A 24,327-nucleotide genomic window follows, 5' to 3' on the forward strand; every position below is an offset into this window, starting at 1 on the left:
GTTCTTCCGTGTAGGGAATCAAAGCTGCGAAAAGTAAAAATACTGTATTTCATTATCATTTATTACCTCACCAAGACTTGGTGTTCCCCTAGCAGCTTCAAATTGCTCCTTTCCCTCGCAACATGAATGACTACAGTTTCTTCTTTCCTTTCTTTTAGATAAGCGAACCTAGTATTAGAAGAGCTAACAAACCATGAAGCTATAGACAACCATAACATTCTAAAGAATTCTTCAGTCTAAGCACGTGATGAGGCACTCCGACATCTTAAAAAGCTCATTAAAAAAAAAAAAAGTTTAAATACAAGAACTGTGTTCCCACTCATAGGCCTAAACAAAGAGTTCACTTTCTTAAGAGTGGACTTTGATAAAACTCCTGAGTGGATACAGAAAAGACTGATGCTCTGTTATCTTACTGAACTTCTAAATTACAACGCCCAAGCTTTTTTTCATGTGCTGATGGGGTCTAGTGTAGTGAAGCCATTAACAGAAAAATAAACAACCCAAATTCTATTATTCAATATGACATCTCTACATGTACAATGATGCATCTATTCAGAAGTATCTGTATGATAAAAGGAGGTAAGATATGCATACAGCATGATCTTTTGTTCCAAGACGATACGATGATTTCTATCATCTGTGCATAGACCAGTTCGAGTCTATTTCACCTTGAGACATAACACACGTAGAGATAGACCTTTCCTCAGGGTGCCCAGGATTGTCCAACACAGTGACTCTGAACCCCTTCATTCCTGCACACTGGGTACCAGCCAGGACCACCCTCCAAATCTGGCTTCTAAGTGTCCCCTTTCACCCCAACTCTGAAGACTAGAGTTTCTTCTTTCATTTCCTTTACCAAACACAGCTGAGATTCATACCAAACAAACCACAAGGGTAGCACTTAACACATATACAGTGTTAATGATTCTTGGTTGAAGGCGAATGCATGAATCTACAACCACGCTCACGTCCAGAAACCACTTCTATCAGAGAAATGCAAATCATATCGCAAAGGCGCGTCCTTGTAGAACTCAGCAAAGGTCTGCCTGGACTCCAACCTAGAGGTTAGACACGGCGCTTCTCCCAGAATCTGCCTGTGCTTATTACCATATTGCAGGAGTGGCTTCCAAAGCCAAGAACAGTTTCAGAAAGGCCAAGGTTCTCAAATAATCCAGAGATTTAGGAAGGCAGAGAAAAGACAGTGGCATCACATAAAAGCCAAGGAACAAAATGACCTATTCCTCCTACATCAAAGCTTGAGGACTTCTAGAGCACACTTTTAGCACGACCTTCCATGGAGAAAGCCTAGGAAGACACAGATGTCCTTTGGGTTTCTAAAAGGAAGGTACTTACCATGAAAACCCACCAGTCACCACGTTTTGCCCAGCATGACAGTGGCTGCCCTTCTCCACAGAAGCACAGCCTGGGACCCACCAAGTTTGTGTAGCTGTCTACTTGGGTGGCTTGGGAATACGCGAAGGGGGAGGGGAGGCAGGGTGGGCAAGGTGGGGGAGAAAAGACGGACTTTCCCTTTAAAACTGAACAGAAGCTGATCCCAAATCACATGACCTTTTACCGTAATTTCTATTAAAATCATTTCATGTCTGGTTGCCTCTGCTTTCCTGGCTCATTTGTATTGTTTACAACAAGTCATTGCACTGGCAGTGAGTGGGGGCTGAATCCATGGTTACCCGTTTTTACATTCACTAGTTAAATGGAATGCAGTCCTGCTGTGGGTTTCAGGGAACCAGCTCTTAAGAAACCACAATCCAGCTATCAATCAGCCTAATCGGAGAGAAATTAATCTTATAAACCCAAGTATTGGTACATATTAAAAATTGATGGCGAAGGGGCACGGGCTTTTTATTGGTTGGAGTTACGAAAGTGGCCAAGCTGACATTCGACTTAGAGCTTCAGAGTATTCGGTCTGAGGTCTCCATCTGACAGCTGTACACGTTGTGCAGCTAAACAGCTTTCAAGAGTAACACGACCACCCTTGAAAATAAATCCTCCTTCCCCCCACCCCCACCCAATTTTGTGAGCATTTCCTTCACCTGGTTGCTCTTAGGATCCAAAGAGTGCCTGAACAACAGTTCAACCAGACTGCAAACCAGCAAAGTAACTTAACCAGATACACACAAGCCAGTAAAAGGCTGTCACACCGACAGCCTTGGGTAGGATTCAATTAAGACAAAAAGCCCAGTGGAATGCTCTTTATGAGTAAATTAAAACTGCAAACTAATATGTTTCATTGAGAGCAAGGACGGTCCAAATTCATTCTACTGTCTATGAATTTAGGTGGTTAATTCTTCTAAAAACATTCCACAAAGCAAACTTGTTTCTCAATATGGACATGCTCAGCAATTATCATTCCTAATCAAAATTTACAAGTTTTCTAGTTTAATGCCCACCATCATCATCCCACAAGTCACATCTCCACGCTAAATGAGAACAGCAAATAGTTAAAGCTAACATATTACAACCCCATCTACTGCAAAGTCACTGTATCAGAAGCTAGAATTGATTTGTTTCCTCAGAACGAATGGAAAATGAATGTAACAAAACGTCAGAAAAATCCCTCCTGCACTGCTAATCGGATATTGTATAATGGTTGATTGCAGCTCTGCCCTGTCCGCTCGCTGCCTAAATCGTACATACTTACACGTTCTGGGCTCTTCCAAGAGTTTGGTGCAGTTTCAAGGACAAATGTCTTAAGGAAGCCTCTCTACTGTGCAGCAGGGAGTCTAGCGCGGATCTGATGACAAGAGCGCGGTGCTAAATCTGACAACAGAGAAGGAAACTTCCTGCGTGGAGAGGAGATCTTGGAAAGTCTCGGGGTTAAAAAGGCTGCTTTGAATGTGCTGGGTGATCTGCTCCCTGGTTGTGTACACACAGTAGCAGCTGATCTGTGTTTGCAGCCCTGCAGAAAGGAACCTTTACTGAAAACCAATGGTATCACATTTCAGCGGAGCTGGTGCCAAGGGCTGGAGAGCAGAACCACCTTTGACAACTTTACACAATTCAACCCAGCAGACTTACCACAGGTCACAGAGGAGCGTACAAGGCATCTCTCCCCTCCCACCCCATCCCAGGTTTCACCTCGAATAGGTTAGCGCAGTTTCCTGGGAATCTAAACACCCAACAGTACAAGGTATTTCCTGGACTTTTATTAAATATAGTCCCCAATCCCTGCTGTTCTGACCTACCATGGACTGTATTTTTATAGAATTTTAAAAAATGAACCCTAATTTTTAAGAGGCATGGCTCTCTGTTACACAAAACTTCAGATCCACGGTGGGTTACTAATCCCGCGTTGAGTATTTCAGGCTCCCTGGACATTCCTCACAAATAAACCAAGGAAAAATAAATCAGCATTGGAGACCTGGGTACCCAATTCCAAGTTCAGAAGTCAGAGTTATCAAATTCCTGTTTGGTTGGGGGCCATCTTTTTTTTTTTTACTGTTGATTCTAAACTGGCCACAAACTGTAAAACTTCACTCCAGGTGAACCTCCTAATAGAATAGGGCTCTTGGGATTTTAGGGTCAGGCAAGCAGAGTATGAATATGCTGTTTGGTGCAGCATCACCTTCTTTATCACCCTATGATGGAGAATGAAGATTCTAGACCTTGCCAGCTCCAAGAGGGAAAGTGAAGAGAGTGTAAGAGATAGAGGGGGTTTAGGGGCAGGGTGCTGGCTGCTGGGACAAACTTAGTCCAAGTCACTTGTTAACCAACTCAGTATTTGCGTGTGCCTCAGTGTCCTTCCTGATGATAAGTCTAGGCTATGGTATATTATATGGTCTTTTCTCACAACTGCACATCTGACTTCAAAGGGTAGAAATCAGGGCTGACGGTTTAACCAAAGGCCATGTTCAATGCGTCAGGCAGCACAGGGAAGTGTTCACCTGCTCCTCTGAAAGCTGGCCCATAAGCTGCCTGGGCACCCGGTCAATTACCCAAATCTTTTGCTTTTCATTTTGCCCACACTACGGTTCAGATGTATGGTCCTTCCCTACCCTGTAATGTAATGACAGCTTCCTATCCTGATCTGACTACTTTCTACCTACTTGAGATTGAGTTATTTAAAATCTTGAACTTCTGATTCTTCACCTATGAAATGGAAAGAGTATATCTACCATTCAAGATTACTGGGAAGATTTAAAGAATAACATAGGTCAAGGGCTGACCCTAGGTGCCTGATATGCATGTGTTTATCACCATTTACTGCGCCCCCTCAGAATGAGGCCCAGGGCTAGAATCAGGGGTACAGGTCAGCTGAGACACGACCCCTACTCTCAGGCGCAATGTTTCCAGTGTCTTTCCTTTCCTCCTTCAATGTGTGTAGTCTCCATCATATACCAAAAAAAAGTTTTCAAATACTCTGTCCCATTTGATTCGATGATAATCATATAAGACGGATGAAACTATGCTCATTTTGCAAGTGGGAAAACCATGGCTTAACGAGGTGAGAGTCACGTAGCTAGTGAATAACAGCTGGGGACTTCCCTGGTGGCACAGTGGTTAAGAATTTACCTTTCAATTCAGGGGACACAGGTTCAATCCCTCATCAGGGAACTAAGATCCCACATGCTGCGGGGCAACTAATCCCAAGTGTCAGAACTAGAGAAGGCTGCACACTGCAACAAAGACCCAGCCCAACCAAAAAAACAAAACAAAACCTGTAGCCCAAACTTCAATCCAAGTTCTGATTCTGTCACCATACATATGAATTTGTCACACAGCATTCATTTTCTGCACAAATCTCTATTGTATTGTTATCTTAATAGTTTTATGTGCATTATTGTACTTCCCTAAAGATAGTGTTGGAGAAGAGAATGGCAAGCCACTCCAATATTCTTGCCTGGAAAATTCCATGGATAGAGGAGCCTGACAGGCTACAGTCCATGGGGTCACAAAGAGTTGGATACCACTAAGCAACGAGCAAAGATAGTGTCAGTCTTCAAAGAGAGACTTAAAATTATTTTCTAGTCTCTTAACAGACCTAGCCTGACACTAAACGTATTATGTGTTTAATATATTTTTCTAAATGTAAAAGAAACTCAAGCTGGGTTCGTTTACTCCCTATGATCACTCTTACAGAAGCCATAGCTTCTCAACAAATAATGCTCGGGAGGCTGTTTGCTGCCTTCCAGTGTCTGTGCTATATCTTTGTGCCAGCTAAGTTGCTTTAGTCGTGTCTGACTCTGTGTGACGCCATGGACTGTGGCCTGCCAGGCTCCTCTGTCCATGGGATTCTCCAGGCAAGGGTGGGATGCCATGTCCTCCTCCAGGGGGTCTTCCCAATCCAGGGATGGAACCCGCATCTCTTATTTTACCTGCTTTGGCAAGTGAGTTCTTTACCACTAGCGCCACCTGGGAAGCCCGTGTTATGTCTTTAGTTACTTTCAAATAATTATACACATGTCAAAGTTTTTAACATTGCCTCATAATTAAACCACCTCAAAATTGTTTTCTTCATTGGTTTAACATATATTCTATACATCAAGACCCAATGAATTTTGATAGGAAACTTTTACTATTTACTTTTAAATTCAAACTTGATCCTTAGATATCTCTTGATTTCTAGGTTCCCTTTAGTTTCAAGGTTTGACGAGTCACAAAGCATAGAATTACATTGATCATTATCTTGTGAATTAGAGCAGAACACACTGCCAACCAACCTCAGGTAAAACCCAAGCAGATTTCTGAATCTTTTAAAAAAATATACTGTCTGCACAAACAGTCCAGATTTCTTCAGTAATTCTTGATCTACTGCTTCACTTTAGGTTTTGAAATGTAGTCCATTTCTGATGGAAGAATTGGCTAGACACTTATCAGTGAATCCTACATAAAAATATTTTTGAAAGAGATCTGTATAGAATCGAGAATTTGGAGTTCAATTGATGCATTACATTAATTAGCTCTGTTATATCTTGGAAATGTTTCCTTGAATGAAATTTATATCATTATTAATCAGTGCTTACTGCCAAACAATGATTCCTTCAACGTTAACAAAAACCCAGGGAAATCTAGATTAACATTAATGTCAAGGCAGAAGTGGAATGACAGGCAGTGTTTGAGACAAAGAAATCAGTGACTGGATTCATTGTTTTTGTTTCCAAAGTCATTCACACGTGTATTTAGACAAGCTGTGGCCATCTGTAAGGGCGGGTAAATGTGTTCCTTGTGCACTGGCATTGCATACATTAGAATTACCAGGCTTGCTCCATTCAACTGGCCAGCTGCATACTATTTCATGCTTCCTCCTTAAATAAAATATTATGTAAAGTACCCACCACATACTTGGTCCACAGTTCTTGGACCACAGTGGACAAGAAACGTGCTTCCCAAAGACCACTCTGGAGTTAAACAAATCGACCTCAGCCTTGAGCAGACCTGTTCAGCATGGAGAATTGCTTGACCCAAGACTTTTCCTCACCATCTAAAAATACATAGAATATTCAAGCGCTTTTATAGCCATGAGTCTTACTCAACTCCCACAACCATCTCGGAATCAAATGCTTTTCTTATTTACATGTTTACCAATACGACAAATTCAGAGAACTTAATAATTTCCCAAGGTCAGACAGGCATGAATGGCCCAGGAAAAATTTCAAAATGCATGCTCAAACTCTAATTTCAATACTTTCCACGTAATTCACATACCATATTCTCTTCAGGAAGAATGTGCATGCATGAGCTTTGCTCTTTTCCCTTTTTGGTTCCTCATTGTACAGATCAGTTAAATGAAGACCAAGCTCTCTCTCTCTCATTCAAATACACACACACACACACACACACACACACACACACACACGCACGCACGTACACACCCACCCACCCATATGCCTCTTTTCTACCTTCAGCTGCCTTCTATCTTTTCTTCTCTCACATCTTGGCCAATTACTTCAAACAGAATTTTCTCTAAGTTTTTTTCACTTTCCCACTTTTCAATAATTGGTTATCAAAAACCAAATCATATTATAGGTGATAAACTTAGGTGTACTGCTAATTTACACTATTCCCAGGGAAAGAAATATTTTGCAACCCTGTCTCTAAAAATCCTGAAAGTTACTAAAAGTTTCATTCATAAATTTTTTTAAATCCCTTTCAGATACTCTGCAATAGTTTCCATCTATCTTTTTTAACATCCATTTATATGTGTATTCTCTTAAACATCAACCCTCTAGAATCTAGATAAATGATAAACTATCAGTCAGTTTTATTGCCTTTATGTTACTCTCATCACTTGTTTCATAACAGCACTGTTTTTTTGCAGTTTTTTCCATCACTGATGTACAATAATTTACTCTAGTAAGTAGTGCAAGATTTTATGGCCTAGCCTAGTAAAGTCATCTGCATTTAAGATTATTTTCTGTGGGGAAAAATAAGCTTGTAACTAATAATTAATCTACAAATGAAAAATTTCAGTGTAAACTTGAGTGTCTAAGTTTCATGCATGAGGCTTTCATTTCAAACCCCTGAACCTGAGCTGACTGACTACTCTACACATTACCATCTCCAGTCATGGCGTAAGGCTACGCTTATGTAAATACTTAGCTTATAGAACAGAAATAACCCAAAGTATGATTAATTGGTTTATTCATTATTAATCAATCACTTAATTCAGAATCACTGGAGACCATCAAGTCATACCCCGTCATTTCAGAAATGAAGAAACAAAGGGACATAGGTCTCAGATGAAGAGGACGGGCAGGTCATACTATAAACTCTGCTCAGGACCATTTTGACTGTCCCTGAGCTGAAGATCAATGTTCAGTAATACCCATTAGCTAAAAAGCACAAATTTCTAACTCTGATGGATCCAAAGGGTCCTAAAGGCATTATGTCCCATTTCTGTAACCTTTGGAAAATAAATGTTCATCCTAAATAGAACATGAATTTCTAATAACCGAATTAAACGGTTCATCTAAATAGCCAACTTTGGATTTCTCTCCACACATAATAACTTGGAAAAATATATAGCCTGTGTTTACTAGAGCGCTATAGCCACAGTCTCTAAGAAGAGCTATAACTTGCTAACAATTTTCCTGATTTATGTTTGAAAACATACAGGGCATGAAATGATTTCTGCAACCTTACATTTTCCTCAAGAACATTGGTAGGCAGAAGATAGGTTCCAAAAATAATGCTGGATTGCTTGTTGCAGCCTCTTTTTTAATAGAAATGTGTGATAGGCAATTATATGTGCTCCTCCAAAAAAGAAAAAAAAGCATCATTAGATTTTTTTTTTCCTGATTAAGAAAATTTTTAAAAAAAGAAGGAACAATGAGGATGGAAAGAGGAAGGGAGAGAGGAAGGAGCTGGTGATAAAAGCATCTCTTTTCATATGATGTTTACATTATAAAAACTGATTGCCTTCTTGCCTAAGAAAATGCAATAGATATTCTTCTAAAGAACAGCTTACAGATAATGTATGGTTACAAACCATATACAAATGTTAGTTATTTTCTGTTATCAGTGTTTAACATATATGGAAATTTACCTCACAATCTATAATTGTGCTAATTAAAACAAGTATTTGTGAATATAAATTATAATGGTCATAAAATCAGCCTTATTAATCTAATATATCTTAGAGTGAGATTGAATTTAAATGGGTCACTCTGGTAACACAGATACAGGAAAACACAGTTTATCCTACCACATAAGTATCAGAATAGGAGTACAAAAGTTTTTCTATGTTTCATATAAAGTTAGCATCCTAAATTTGAATCTTCCAAACGGTCAAAGATCACTGTGACAGCTACGCATACTTGCCACGTTAAAAACAAGAATTCATTTATGTAAGGAAAGTAAAATCAGGACATTCATTAGTTAGCATCCTTTACAGGGCCCTATCCAAGTTATTTATTTTACCAAATGTGCCATCTGAAACAGCTGTAAGTGTCCATAAGTAAATAAGATAGCTTTGATTCTCCAGGGTCTGGCATGTGACCACAGGAATTCTAAACGTATTTAACCCCCTTTTGTGGTAACTATGATCATTCCCTTGTTTATACAAACAAAGTATCTTTCACAATAGAAATATAAACAGAGGCCTGACTTAAAACTACCAATGATTCTTCTTCCCAAGCACAGGTATTATTGAGCATAATGATATAAACATGTTATAAATAGTTTAAGGTGTACATATCAGAAGGAGAGTGGGAGGAAGAATTTACACCCAATACGATGGAGCAAGTCAGCTAAGGGGGCAGTGAGCCTTCACAATTGGAAATCATTCGGGCACTTGAATGAATGGCATCTAATTTCCAAGGAAAAGGAAACTGCCCTAGCTATGTGAAAAAGAGTCTTAGCATCACTACCATATGTATTTAGGGAATTTTTATTTAATGATTTCTAAAGATATTTCCAGTGACCTGAATCTGAAGATTCAAAACCAGAAGGTTATGTGTCCACATTCTATACCAAAAGACTGAATTATTTTCTGCCATCATCTCTCAAAAGAAAGTCCTTCTCCTTGTTGGCCACCACTTATCACTGATTCCAGTATAGAACACTATTACAAATTAGGCTGAAGTAATCTAAAGAAGATGGTTCTAGAGGAAGATACTTAAACTTTCCTGCAGCACCCTATGCCATTTGCTCACCTGAGACCATAAGGAGCATACAGGACTCCCATATAATTCCCTACTCTCATTCCTAAAGTCCACTTACTCTACTGGAATGACATGGCTAACCTCAAACACTAAATTGCAAAGCAGAATTATTTCACAGCTTTTAAAAACTGGCAACAAAGTGACAAGAGAAAATTTCTTTGTTTGCACATGAGGTACATATTTTGACTTTATAAAGATACTGTAAGTGAATTTCAAAAATCACAATATTCTGAAACTAGGTAGTCATGACTTCAAAACGGCAGACTCTATTGTTCACAAAGAAATTTTCAGTTGGGTTTTTAATATCAGTGGTTCAATGGAAAGATTCGCCAACTGCTCCCTGGAGAAAACAGAAGATCTGCATTTAAATAGAGATATAGTATTTCCAAATGCACAGTATATAGAAGGCAGATACTGTCAAGGTTTTTAGTAAGTTGAGAGTAACTCAAATGCTATTAGGTACATTTCGAGGCTGTAGCCTCTTCATTGCATTGCCCTCCATCTGTTTCCATAACTTTGCTTTTTCCTCCATGCATTCTTTGTAGTATTTATCCCAAGAAGTTAAAATTAAACCTTTCTCCACTGCAAACTCCCCACACTAGCAACCAGCAATTACTAGTGTACACATCATTTCTGATGTGTACAGAAAAAGACCACAGAAGATAGGTTGGCCAGAAATGTTAAATAATTGAAAAGTATAATGACTTAATAGAGGAGTAAGCTTAGTTTACAATGCAGCCCATTTAAAGCCATAAAGATACTGTGTAAAAATTTTATCTTGTGGTTGACCATTACATATCCTATCTATTATTCAAAAGTATCTCAACATTGTTTTTCTTCATTAATGTGGCTTTTGGCATTTCCCTCAAAATCTTTCTGTTCCCAGCGTTTTCCAACAATTTTGAAACAAATACAAAATTCCTACTTTCTATGTCATAAATTTCCCTCACTGGGATAATGAGATCTCCAGTGTCTAATTGAAACCAATTTCACAGGTCAACTTGTAAGGCAGCCTTTAACTTCCTTGGGTGTGATTTGTTTTGCATTGAACACAATCAAGCATGCACAATATTAAAAAAGAAATAAAACAGGGCTAAAGCTACTTGCATGGACACATCTGTAAACAAAAGAGAATCTCATAAATAACCTACTTTCCTGGGACACATTAAACCAGAGATTTATCTATATTATTAAATGTCACAGGGCATCAGGAAAGTTTTGCCTTGACTGTTCAGCTAAGGTACGTAGCAAGTTTATGAAGAAGGAAAAAAAAAAAAAAACAACAGAGAGACACTTGGGATCCATTTCAAACATAAGCCCATTACCTCCAGCAGGCTCTTGCGAAAATTCTAGCTGCAACTGAAATGTCCCTGTAAACAAGGTTCCTGAGAACAGCCTCAAATACTCTTCTCAGCAACACTTTCCCTCCCAGCCCTTCGGCTGCCTGCCTACCTATGAGGGAGGTTGGTTACACCTTATCTAGCTGTCCTGCCATCTCATGCTGATTCTAATTCAGAACTCAAAGTGAAAGATGAAATATCTTCCAGATCACTTAATATTGAAATCCTGTCGAAGTAATAAGTGGTGCTCAGTTGGAGATGGGAACATGGAACTCTCTTGGTAACCTTTTAATTTCTGAAAAAATTGTACAGAGTAAATTGAGTGGCACAGACATCGTAACCAAATGGAATGACCTGCTCTATTTTGTTAAAGCACCACCCATCGGAAGTTCCGTTGGCTCCCTTGGCAATCCCCCCTTAATGAAGACTGGCGGGTTTCAGTAGACACGAGGCACTAAGATTTAAATGCTATTTTGATTTGCTGAAGAAATGATCTTTTATTAACGTTCATCTCCCCAGTCAATGGACAGCTCTCTGTGTTATATGATACCATCCTCCACAGAAACGCTTCTAATTCTCCATAACATGAGTGGAGTTATGAGAACTGTTTTAATAAAAAATAACAAAGCCATGCTTAACAGACAGATCTATATTTGAGAAATCATCTAGGCCTGTTTCATGATATATTCGATTCTTTCCGTATTTGAAGGAAAAGAAGCCCCATCGCGTGACTTCATCTCCATCCATATTTTCAAGTGCCTTCTTCTGTCAGCGATTCCTCAGCTCAGATTTGAAAACTGTTCGAATTTCCCTCTCTTCCCTACAAGGACAGAACACTGTTTCTCAGGTTGGTTAACTCATTTTGGTAACATCAAACCTACTGGAGAGGAAAAAATAAAATAGAATCCAGACACCCCTTACCCACTCCCCAACCACATCCCCTGCCTTCCCCTGGAGAACTTTTCTTCCCCTTCTCTCTTGCCTGCTGCTTCTGAATTTGGGCCTTTTCCAAACACACTCCCCTATTTGGACTTTGGGCAGCGTGAGAAACAAAAGAGAGTCTCTCTTCAAAACTAGACCAAGTCATTCAGCTGCTCCGCACCACTTCAAAACATCCCCAGGTCTCTTGCTTCTTGACTTAAAGTATTAAGCAGGAGTGTTCTGAAAAGAGTAGGAAGTCATACGTGGCCCTAACAGCTGCACTTAACTCACATGCTGAGCATTTCTTTCTTTTCTCCTCTTTTTTCTTTTTTTTTAAAGAGAGAGAAAAGGTGTTATTTTCAACATTGCTCTCTGGTTTGGAGTAGCAAAAATTATGTGCTTTCCGTGTCTGCCCGTGTCTTCTTGGGAGGCCACTGGTGCTTGGCCCTACAACACCAACCCACAGCAAAGAAGCCTCCGTTTGAAACCGCCCGGTGTGGCAATTCACAACATCACCCGAGCAAGCACGAGAGATAAACACAGACAGAATCACTCCACAACATCGAGGCACCGCAAGGGACTTCTCCAGGCCTTTCCGGACTTTTCCAGAAATGTTCATTAAGATTCTGAAAGGGGCGAGGCGTGGGGTGGGAGTCAGGGAAGGTAACTGGAGGAGGACAGCTTGGCCCTCTGTGTGCAGTGTCTCTCTCAGACTCTCATCACCGAACACTGGGGGGTGGGGGGAGGGGGTCTAGCCTGCAGATCCATTGGAGAGACTTGAGGGCTAGAAGGGGGTCGGTGGTTTGAAATACTTAATATGACGGTCGGTGACCTCCGTGTAACTTCAGAGAGTCCCACGGGAAGGTGAACGCTTTGGGGAGACACAGAGGGTGAGGCGTAGAGGACAGGAAGGAGACACCTAGGACTACAGCAGCAGCAAGCACCAGAAGGATCTTTCCAGCCCACGACAACTCCTCAACTCCGGACACCACCCTCTCCCCTACGGCCCCCTGCCCCGATCGCCTCGCCCCCTAGGACCCCCACCCTGACTCATCCCCCACCCCGGTCCCGGCGCCCTAACTCTGCCCTTACTCTTTGCCACTTTCCCAAGCCCTGAAGTCTCGATCCAGGAAGGGGGATGGGAGAGGTGTTTTAAAGAACAAATCTCATGGAAATGAGAATTGATCAGTGTCTCTAGCACACACGCGCTGACAGTTTTGCAGTCATGGTAAGGCGAGTCTACGACAGGGGGACAGTACTCATGGTTGTGTTATGGAGGGAGGGGTTGCTTTTTTTTTTTTTCCTCCGAGACACTCTAAACAAGTGAAGGGGGGAAGGGGGGGAGCAATAGAGATTTCCACCAGGACTGCAAATCAAGGATGCCCCCGATGCAAATGTCTGTCTCCAGATGTTGATGATAAGGGTTTGGACCAGTTACCTTGGCAGGGTCAGAACTGCAGCAGGCTAAGCAGGTGAGTCGTCGGGGATTTTAAAGAAGCCGAAGCCGGTCGCTTTGGCTGGGAAAGTCTACAAAACCCCCATGCAGGAACATTGCACGTCTTACACACGCCTCCTTTAACTGGGCTCCCGCGACCTCGGGCGGGCGAGGGGGTGCCGGCCGGCGCGCCGGGGCCAAGGGCACGGCCCCCCGCTGGGCCCCCGCGGGTGCGGGGCAGGCCTGGGTCCCGGGGTCCGCGTCCCGCGCGGCTGTGCACTCACCGAGCCGGGCGGCCAGGGGCCGAGGGGCGCCCGCCGCTAGCCGGAGCGCCCGGGCGCCTCCCTTTGCTCTTGGTAGCGTCGGTCCGCACTCCCTGTGACCCAGGACGTCATGATGCCTGTCTGTTTTCTCAATGATAACTTGGCAGAAGAAGAGAGAGGCTGCCAGGTTCTCCTCGGGTGGTTACGTGGTATGTGCACGTTTCTGTTTGCATGTCTTTCTCTCTCTCCCTTTTGCAAAATAAATATCTAGATTTCTCAAAAAAAAAAAAAAATCCCGGCACTGTCATGATTTGATTGCATTATTGCGTTGGCATAATTGACGCCTCTGGGTGTGTATTTATGTGTCTGTGCGTGTGGGTTTTTTTGTGTGTGGGTTTTTTTTCCCCTTTAAATCCTGCTGCTGTTATTACCGCCGCAGCCGCCGCTGCCGAGCGGAAAGCAAGCATGCGTTCATCTTTTGTCTTTCATTTTACCTTCAGGGTGACATTCAGTGCCAACGGCTCCCTTTTGACCTTCGCCAATCCCCGGCTGGGCAAAAGACGTTTGGGGAAACTTGGGGGGAGGGGAAAGAAGCGCCCCTCGGCCCCGAACGCTGGGGTCTCCGTTCCTTCCAAGGCCAGACCCCAAACCATCCCGACCCACCGCCCACCCCTGAAAAACCATTTTCCCTTCTACCCACCGGGCCCAGGCAGAGAAGCGGCACCCAGACAGCGAGGAGCATCCACCCAGGGCCTGACATTCCTGTTCTCGGCTGGCACTTGCTGACTTGCATCTCTCAGTGGCATTCCCAGTGTGTAGGCCTCTCACAACTGGAGCTATTTTTGTCTCCCAGAGATGTTCCTTAAAGCCCTTTAAAAATGGGGAGTTGGGGGTGGGGGGCAGGGAAGAAAAAGAGAGAAAGACAGAAAAGGGCCAGCTCCCTATTTGAGGGGCTCTCTGGACACATCCGGAAATTTGGGGGTGCTTTCAGACGTCTGACCCACAAGGGGAGTTTAAAAGGGCAGAAAGGAGAACTAGCTTTTATTTGAATTCTTCCTCAACAGCAAGAAAACTTTTTTTTTAATACCAGGATATTATTGCTGATCATTCATTGTATGTATCACTTCTCTCATTATGTTCTCTGGAATCAGTAGGGAAGGTCTCAAAAAATATTCCTTAGTGTTTGTTTCTGCAAACATGTATTTTATTTATTTATTTTTTTTTGGTTATATATTTTATTTTATTTTATTTTATTTTTTAGTTTTTTATTTTTTAAATTTTAAAATCTTTATGTATTTTAGATGGTGTGGCTACATAACAGGAAAAACGAAGCATGTCTTTTTGTAATCTGTAGTTTACGTCACTTGTACATTGGTATGTTTTACATAGCTTCTATTAATCACAGTATCATGTACGTTCATCACTACAGTACTATGCATTGCTGAAAAATAAAAATCTAGCATGAGGTTTGGCAAATACTTTGCCCTTCTTTATCACTAATTCCCCATTTGGGGTAGTAGAATGGGCTTAGGATTTTTTCCAGCCCCCACCCCCCAAGCCCCTTGTTGACCTTGGTCACCATCATGAATAAGTGAAGTCACTGATTCAAATTCCTAAAAGATGACAGCAGAAGTCAAGTTTGCAAAACATTAAGCATGGAGGAGAGTGTCAAATCTGGATGAGTTCAAAAGTTTTTCTCCCCAATCTGAGAAAAACTTTTGAACTCATCCAAAATAATCTTCAGCTGCTGTAGGTTCAAAAACAGTTTACCTATTTGAGAGGTTGGCTCCATTTAATGAAAACAGCAAATCAATTCCTAGGGCTTTTCCATTTCAACTCACAAATCAAGAATCACTAGCAAATTCCAGAGGGGAGTCATTGTAATTATGCAAAGACCAGGCCATTTACATTGGAGCAGAACCTCACTAAAGTAAACCTAGGGAGGGTCTCAGGACTCCTGACTAGTACATTCCAGAAGTGAACTCTATCTCATCACCCTTAATAATCAGACATAGCTGTCTAGCTTGGCTTATCTGTCTTCTTGGAATGCTCAAAGGATGAATCAGTGTAGTTTTGTCCCGTGTTTAGAGGTTATCAGGGTCAAAGATGATTCTAAAGAAGGCAGAGTCTATTCAGAACTCTTACAGAGACATCATCTCTCCACGTTCCTGGTGACTTTTCAGTAACTATCCAAGAGGGACTTATTAATATTCCATCTACCAACCTGGTTCTCCAGCTTGTTTACTTATTAACCTCAGAACTAGACCCTGAAAGACCCACTGCCAAGAGAAAGAACCATCAAAATGTGACTAACTTTAATCCCTTGAAATTCAAGGTTTTTGTTCAGACAAATGCCTTCTGTGCTGTTTTGTCACCAACCCACATGCTCATGCAGGTCACCAAGCAGTTTCCTCCCCCAGAGCTGAGCTATTTGAGCAACCAGTATCGAGGAAACATACTCAAGTTCTCTGGAGGTTTGAGTAGATCCCTTGTAAGCCCAGCTTGTCTAAATCCAGTTCCGGCGGGGAACTGGTCTCTCTTATTTATTCAAGTTCAAACTTCTCAGACTACTTTCAAGTCTTTTTTTTTCTGGCTTTATCCTAAATATAATAGTTGATATTGTTGTAACAAGTTCAGTTTACAACTGGTGGCCCAATTGAAGTTGTACAACTGTTTGTAACTTCCCAATCAAACCAAAGGGCATAAAAGCGCTTACTAAGGTAGATGAAATATATATAATATATACAAGGCACTGTTCTAACCATGTGTTTAGAAGTAATAAACCTAATTAAATCTTCTCAACCTCAGTGTGAGAGAAGGGTTATTGGTATTCTCATTGTATCCCCAAAGGAAAGAGAGGGACAGAGAAGTTAAGTAATTTGCCCAAAGTTACACAGTTGGGATTTACATTCAAGTGCCTTGAGCTGCCATTATCAAGCTCTCTGCCTATCTACTCACCTACCTACTCAACTTGTATCCCAACTGTCGAGTCCTGCAGTCAGGCTAGTCACCCACTGCCCAGGGCACACCTTCTGTTACCTCCTACTCCAATGTCATTGCCCAAGCATTCAATGTGACTGGTCAAGTCCAAGTCAGAATTTTATTTTGCACACAAAACCATTATTTACCATTCTTGAGCGTACTGATCATCATCTCTCTCTGTTCTACAGTGTTCACTTGTACATATGACATCACTGTTATTTAACCATTTCAGGGGTTTGCTTTTAACTCTCCACTCCCAATTCCTTTGTAATAGGACTATAGTTATTTGAGTGTTTTTCCCTGTCTTTTCTGGCTTGCCTAACAAAGAGTCAAGTGCAACAACTGGTTCTCATTAAACAGTTTCTGATCACTCATTGACACAAAAGTGCCCTTTGGAGAGCTTGGATGCCAATGTTTAATTTGACAGACATCAAACATTTAACATAGCACATGTTTTATCCTTTTAACTGGAGAAAAGGCAAGCTTATTTCTCCATATTTCAGACAGGCCCTGAAAAAAACAAGTAAGATCAAGTGAAGTGAAAGTTACTTAGTTGTATCCAACTCTGTGGAATTCTCCAGGCCTGAGTACTGGAGTGGGTAGCCTTTCCCTTCTCCAGGGGATCTTCCCAACCCAGGAATCGAACCGGGGTCTCCTGCATTGCAGGCGGATTCTTTACCAACTGAGCTATGAAGGTAGCCCAGGCAAGATCATAGGTAAAACTATTTAATTGGAGAAGCATATGCTTAAATATATATATATATATATTAAAATATTTACTAATTTGTTTGTTTGTACCTGGTGCTCACTGTGGCACTCGGGATCTTTAGTTGGAGCATGGACACTCAGGGACACTCTTAGTTGTAGCATGTGGGATCTAGTTTCCTGACCAGGGATTGAACCTGGGACCCCCAGCATTGGGAGCACATTGTCTTAGCCATTGGACTACCAGGGAAGTCCCTGGGGAAATATATTCTGATGGGGTAGAACTTAATGAGAGTGAGGAAAAAGAGTGGACACATATATAATTGTAATATTTGTAAGGCAATTATACACTTAATTATGACTTTTTAGCCTTTATGAACCTTTCTCTGCTGGATTTTTAACTTTCTACGTGTCAAGATACTGATTTTCTTGCTTTGAAAGACAGGAAAATAAGTGGGGAACCATAGTCCCTTGTGATCTTCTCTTGGATCCACTGTTGATCAGCTATGGGTGATATCTGGCAAAAGACTGAATCATTCTCAACCTCAGTTTCCTTCTTGCACAAGGAGAAAAGTAAGCAGTCTATTCAGACTGGATTTTGGGAAAATACAAAAATATGCTGGGGAGCTCAGGTAAAATTAACAACTGTATTTCTAATTCCTGAGTATAGTTAAGGGTAGCTCAGAAAAAAAATCCATACACCAAAATATGTTCAAACTTTGTACCTTTTCCAAGATGGCCCCTTTTATATGAGATAAAATGATTAATAACTGTGTATACCAGTAGCCAACCATATCAGCCAAAATGTTACTAGTCATTATTCATACTTGCCTACAACTTTTCTTTCTACCACAATCAGAGTGTTGTACAACCTTTTTTGAGGTAAATGGGTTCAACCATTTATGCCTTGATGACTTAGATTCAGGTGTTGCTAGCCTGAATTAAATCATGAAGTTAGTTGAAAAGCACAGGTATATGGTGAAGACAGGAGGGAGACAGACCCAGAATGGGACCTCTTATATATTTCCTGATGTGATTCATTTTGAAGATGCTTCTCTCTGTGTTCCTTTCCTTATTTATTCCTATGCACTGAAAAATTGTAACTCACCAAACTTCTCATCAGGTCTTTGTTAGGATAAAGTGAAATGGCAGGAAGGAAAGCACTCTTCCAATACAATGAAATACAATCATGGCAGATGTGCCTCATTTTACACTAGAGTTGTGTCTCTAAAAATTTTTTACAAACTTGGTAGAGCATAGAAAGACAAGAATTTAGGTCCTCTGGCTGAGGATCTAAATTGATTTCTACTACATCTTGCTAGTTATAGGACATCACAAAGTCCTACAGATAGTTAGGGTTATAATCAGAATGACAATACAGATCAATGACCCTATCCACTCCATACTTGAAAGACATCGTCCAAATAGTAAGAACAGCAACTTATCAACTAGGACCAAGTCCATAAGACAATTTCTTTAAAATAGAAATGCACTCCATGCCTTTGTTATGAAAGACCACAATATCATATAAGGCAGAGGTCCTCAACCCAGATTTCATGATCCATTAATGAATAAGGAAGTCTTGAAGTTGTAGGCAACGTATGTGGGTATGTTCCTGCGTGGGCCTGTGCACTGCTCTCAAAAGAAGACCCAAAGTTTCATCACATTCTCCAAAGGGTTCATGACTCCAGAAAGGTTAAGAACCACTGATGTAAGAATAGTTTATTTTAAAAACTGAACTTAAAAGAGAATAACACATCCATTTCAGCCAAATGTCATGCTGACTACAACATGGAGAGTGTATAGTAATCACCAATATTCAGAATGATGGCCTTGAGACACAATAAAACTTCAATCATCAAAGAAATTTATTATCGAAGTATTTTACTGAATATGGAGAAAATGGGCCACCCTTTTTAAAAGACATGAATATTGAATTAAAATAAGAAGGGCCCTCTGGTTTGATTTCAGCTGGCTGGACACTGCTCTGGGTACTAAGAAAGATGGACTAGTTTGGAGAAATACTCATTGTTTCAGGGAGTACAGTTAAGATCCATGGCATCCGTTAGGTGCCAAGGAATGGGTGCTGCAGGAAGAACTGTGGCAGTGAGGTGGGGAAGAGAAATGGGAGGGAACTTGGCAGGAAACCTGGAATCAACAGACTTTACTGTCTGGCTTGGACAACTGAATTAGTGATAGGATGTTAAAGAGATACAAATAAAGGTAATATTGAGAAAATGATGAATTTGGTTTGGGATATACTAAGCTTAAAGACTTGTGCAACAGCCAGATTCCACCAGCCTTAGGAGAGATTTAGACAAAAATCTGTGGCCAGAGAATTTATTTTGGAATCATCAGTAAATTGGCAGTGACTTAAGCTGGTAATCAAGATGGGGGGTGGGGTGGTTATCAATGTAAAGGACTTAAAAGCATCTGACATAGAGTTGCATTTGTTTGAATAAAACCTAATTTGTAAAATATGAAATTATGTAACACTCAAGGCAAAAGACTGCTGGGGATTTTAAATATCTGTGGACACCTGTATTTGTACCATACATTTCTGAATAGGGCAGTAACTTTCAGATTTTAATATTACACCTGGGGTTTTCTGGAGTTCTTTCATTTTAAGGCTGTATTTTCATCTGAGATATTTGCTGCCCAGGTTCAGAAGGGAGAAACTTTTCCTTGGCAACCAGGTTCAACTGGAAAAAATGATCAAGGTGTCACCTGATGCTACGAGTCACCGACTATGCTCTCAGCTCTGCGGCCCTGCCAGATGCTGACCCAGCAGAGGAAACTCGGTGTCATGGAAAGAACACTGAACTTGGAGTCAGAACACGCTAGCGGGAGTTGAATTTCTTCCTCATATGGCTTTTGCGACCCTGGGCAAGTCATTCAACTTCTTTCAACCTGGATTTCCTCTTTAGTAACTTCCCTACCATCCTCATGGAAGAAGTTTTTGAGCATTGGTGGTTAGGTAATCTCCAGAGAGGTGCATGAGTGAACCTAACCACATACTTTAAAAGTCAACTTGAAGAGCAGATGTATGGATATACATCTGGCGGTGGGGCGGGAGGAGGGTAGGAAGGAGAGGGTGAGATGATTCATAGAAGCATATAGACTACCATATGTAAACAGCCAATGGGAATGTGCTGTATGACTCAGGGAACTCAAACTGGGGCTCTGTAACATTCTAGAGGGGTGGGAAAGGGAGGTGGGAAGGAGGTTCCTGAGGGAGGGCACATATGTACACCTATGGCTAATTCACGTTGATGTATGGCAGAAATCTAGCCAATATGGAAAAGCAATTATCCTTCAATTAAAAATAAATACATTCCAAAAAAAAAAAGTCACCTCGACGCCAAAATGCAAGCCCCCTACCTTCTGAGTGACAGTCTAGCGTGGTCCATCATGCCTTCTTCTCTACCTCCATCAACACACTTCTCTGATGGTATTTATCATACTTCAATTATCGTTACAATGTCTGTCTTTGCTGCTCAACTGTAACTGCCTTTAGTGTCTTCGCTAAAGGTGTCTTAGCTCTCTTTTTAATCCCTAGAGCCTCGCACACAATAGGTGCTCCATAAATGTTCAATGAATTAACTGGTATCAAGGGAGAGCATTTGCCTGCATCTGTTCCCATTCCACGAAGTGTTGAGCTTATCTGGGAAATAGAAACAGCCGGGCCAGCCTTCCTGAGAGGCTCTAAGCTATAGAGCACAGGTGCGGTGCCTAGAGGGGCTTCCCTGGCGGCGCTAGTGGTAAGGAGTCCGCCTGCCAGTGCAGGAGGCAGGAGAGACGCAGGTTTGATCCCTGGGTCAGGAAGATCCCCCGGAGCAGGAAATGGCAACCCAGTCTGTATTCTTGCCTGAAGGGGTCCCGCTCAGAAAACTCCTCCATTTACTGTTTATTAAGCTACTTTACTGTACAGTTAGTATAAGGGAATAAAGTATGTCACTTCCTAATCATATGAAAACATAAAATACAAAACTGCCCCTCTCTCCAAAACATATAACACGGATTTCATCTGCCATTGATGTACTTTTATTCTTTGTTAAAATTTTGTTTTTAGTGGGACATTTCAAATATAAAGAAATTGAAGAGTGAACCTTCACATGTCAGATACCCAGATCTAGCAAGTCTAAATATGTTATCTTTTCTTTGGGATTATTTTTTTTAAATAAGAAAATATGGCATTTTAAATACCAAAAAAAGAAAATAAATGCTGCAAACCAGATTTTACCAGAAAGCTAAGGAGAGGAAAAAGAGGGTGGGAGAAGGCATTGGGATCCTAAAGGAAAGTTGAGTGGCTGTCATGGCGTGGTGGAAAGGACCAAGAAAAACGAGACTGTTGTCCTATTTCAAAGTCCTTAGGAAATATCTTAAACTCTTTATGATCACTGATTGCATCTTTAAAGTGGGATACTATTTAAGTATTGGAATTATTAGGAAGATGAAATGCATATGAAGGCATATGCCTTATCCAAATAGGCAGCTGATAAAAGCGAATTCTCCTCTGTCCCCGCACACCCTCCTCCAGCTGCTGCCTTTCTTCCTTCCTAATTCTTTACCTTCCCAGAAGAAAAAAAGAATCTGATCCATTGATTTGTAACAACAATCTACTTGGAAGCTTTTCTCTTGGCCAGGCTGCTAAAAAACAAGAAGATCACAAGGATTAGCTTAAATCAGTGAGCCCCAGACTTTACCATATACTGGAACCATTTGAAAAGCTTTTAAAAGCTTTCTAAATGCTCAGACTTCCTTAGTGGCTCAGATAGTAAAAAAATCAGCCCACAGAGACAGAGACTGGGGTTCGATCCCTGGGATGGGAAAATCCCCTAGAGGAGGACAATAGCAACCCACTCTAGTATTCTTGCCTGGAGAATCCCATGGACAGAGGAGCCTCGTGGGCTCCAGTCCATGGGGCTGCAAAGAGTCAGACACGACTTAGCAACTAACATTTTCACTTTCAAGACACACCCCGCAGTAAAGAAGTCAGGATGCAGGATGTGCAAGGGTGGGAGCCAGGTGATAGGATGTGTTTAAAACCCCCAAGTGATTCCAATGTGTACCCAAGTGGGGGAACCCTGGCTCATATGGAGAAATGGGCCTGTGACCAGTTAATTTAGCTAATTGGAGCCTGATGCTAATGAGGCCCAGGGTTTGAATTCTGGTGCAGGGGTGCCAATTCTTCACTCTCTCAGAATGCTCACTCCTGCCACGCTCCTTTGGCCAGCTCTGTATACATGAGCCGCAGACATAATGACCAGGGACTCACTCAGCCCAGGATCCAAAAAAGTGAACAAAAGAGCCCCTAGGACACTCATATTTGTAGGCCTTTACAATGTAGCAAGTGCTTTAACACTGTATTTCATTTCCTCTTCACAACAACCCTGCCCAGTTGGCATGATTACAATGCCCAATTTCAAGATGATTAAACCCAACATGAGGGAAGTTCTTTTGCTCAGAGACAAAGTGGCAGATGGAGGTCTCCTATTTAGGTCCGGGTTTCCAGAATGGAGGCGTTTGTCCTGGACTCCTCAGCCTCAGAAGCTCCACTGACCATCAGGGCTGCTCATCAGCACTGATCATGCAGGGCTGCCTGCACGTTTGAAGGTTGGTTCAGACCTATTGTAGTTGCTCTGACTTATTAGGAAAGGTAAGGGAGGAAGGGGACGAGACGGGGAGGGAGGGATAGAGGAAGGGAAGGAGGGAGAAAGAAAAATACTCTTAAATATGTTTGTTAGGGCTTCAAAATGGCAACCCACTCCAGTGTTCTTGCCTGGAGAATCCCAGGGTGGGGGAGCCTGGTGGGCTGCCATCTATAGGGTCGCACAGAGTCGGACACGACTGAAGTGACGCAGCAGCAGCAGCAGCAGAGCTTCCCAGGAGGCGCTAGTGGTAAAGGACCCACCTTCCAGTGCAGGATACGGAAGAGTTCGATCCCTGGGTGAGGAAGATCCCCTGGAGGAGGGCGTGGCAACCCACTCCAGTATTCTTGCCTAGAGAATCCCCAAGGACAGGGGAGCCTTGCAGGCCACAGTCCATGGGGTCGCAAAGAATCAGACATGATTGAAGCGACTCAGCACACATGCCTGTTTGAGTTAAACAGATTTCTTCCCAGCAGGCCTTTTCAAATTATTTAATGTGTTAACAAGCATTATAAATCTCTAAAATTTATTTCCAAACTTATGAAACAGCAAAACCCTTTTTAAGCTCAGCCTTTGTCAGGACTAATGCCCCATGGAATGCGATTCCATAAAAGCTGCCCGGGCTTTCCTCACTTCGCTCAAGATTTTGTTGAAGTGTCATCCTCTCCTCTAAGTCAGATGGAGAAAAACAAACATCATATACTATCACTCACATGTGGAATCTAAATTTTTAGAAAAGATCAAACAAATGAACTTGTTTGCAAAATAGAAAGAGACTGATAGATATCAAAAACAAAGTTATGGTTACCAAAGAGGAAATGTGGGGAGGAGGGATAAATCAGGAGCTTGAGATGAACATACACACACTACTACATATAAGAGAGATAACCAACAAGGACCTACTGTACAGCTCAGGGAACTCTACTCGATAAAAGTATCACATCTATATGATAAAAGTATCTAAATTGAATGAATATATCTATGTATAATGAATCACTTTGCCATATACCTGAAACTAACACAACATGGTAAATCTACTGTACCCCAATAAAATTAAAATTAAAAAAAAACCGAATCAATGCCTGCTCCCTATCCTCACCTGTTTTTCCTGCTCTGTTTTCTCTGAACCCCTTAATGCCTTCTATTATACCTTGTAATTGACATTTATTTCCTTGACTGTTTGCCTTGCCCTCTGTTTGGGAACATGGCATCTTCTCACTAATTTTTCCCAGTGAAATCTCCAGCATCACTAGCCCACAGTAGATGTTCAATAAATATGTATTAAAGGAATGAATGAAGGTCCAAAAAGAAAAAAATGCCTGGAAGAATTCAAATGAAGGAAGCTTCTCTACAGATATTGCCCCTCTAAGGAAATCAATTTTAATTCTAGTTATCGCTTACAATGAT

The 24,327-nt window shown here is 41.5% G+C and overlaps 1 protein-coding gene across 6 annotated transcripts in view; it reads right to left on the reverse strand.

The window, feature by feature from the left end:
• ESRRG (estrogen related receptor gamma) overlaps positions 1-24,327 on the reverse strand; it is a 695,925-nt gene that overhangs the window by 626,018 nt on the left and 45,580 nt on the right. For 2 of the 6 annotated variants that reach the window (XM_060396027.1, XM_060396028.1), the window contains exon 1: positions 13,323-13,434. The exons of 3 other annotated variants lie outside the window; for them this stretch is intronic. The gene's annotated coding sequence lies outside the window, so the exon portion shown is untranslated. Of the gene's footprint in view, positions 1-13,322; positions 13,435-14,282; positions 14,398-24,327 lie in introns of those variants that run through there. One more of the 6 variants, XM_060396026.1, reaches the window with a different exon arrangement.

Source organism: Ovis aries, chromosome 12 (assembly GCF_016772045.2).
Source record: "Ovis aries strain OAR_USU_Benz2616 breed Rambouillet chromosome 12, ARS-UI_Ramb_v3.0, whole genome shotgun sequence".
Taxonomy (NCBI): domain Eukaryota; kingdom Metazoa; phylum Chordata; class Mammalia; order Artiodactyla; family Bovidae; genus Ovis; species Ovis aries.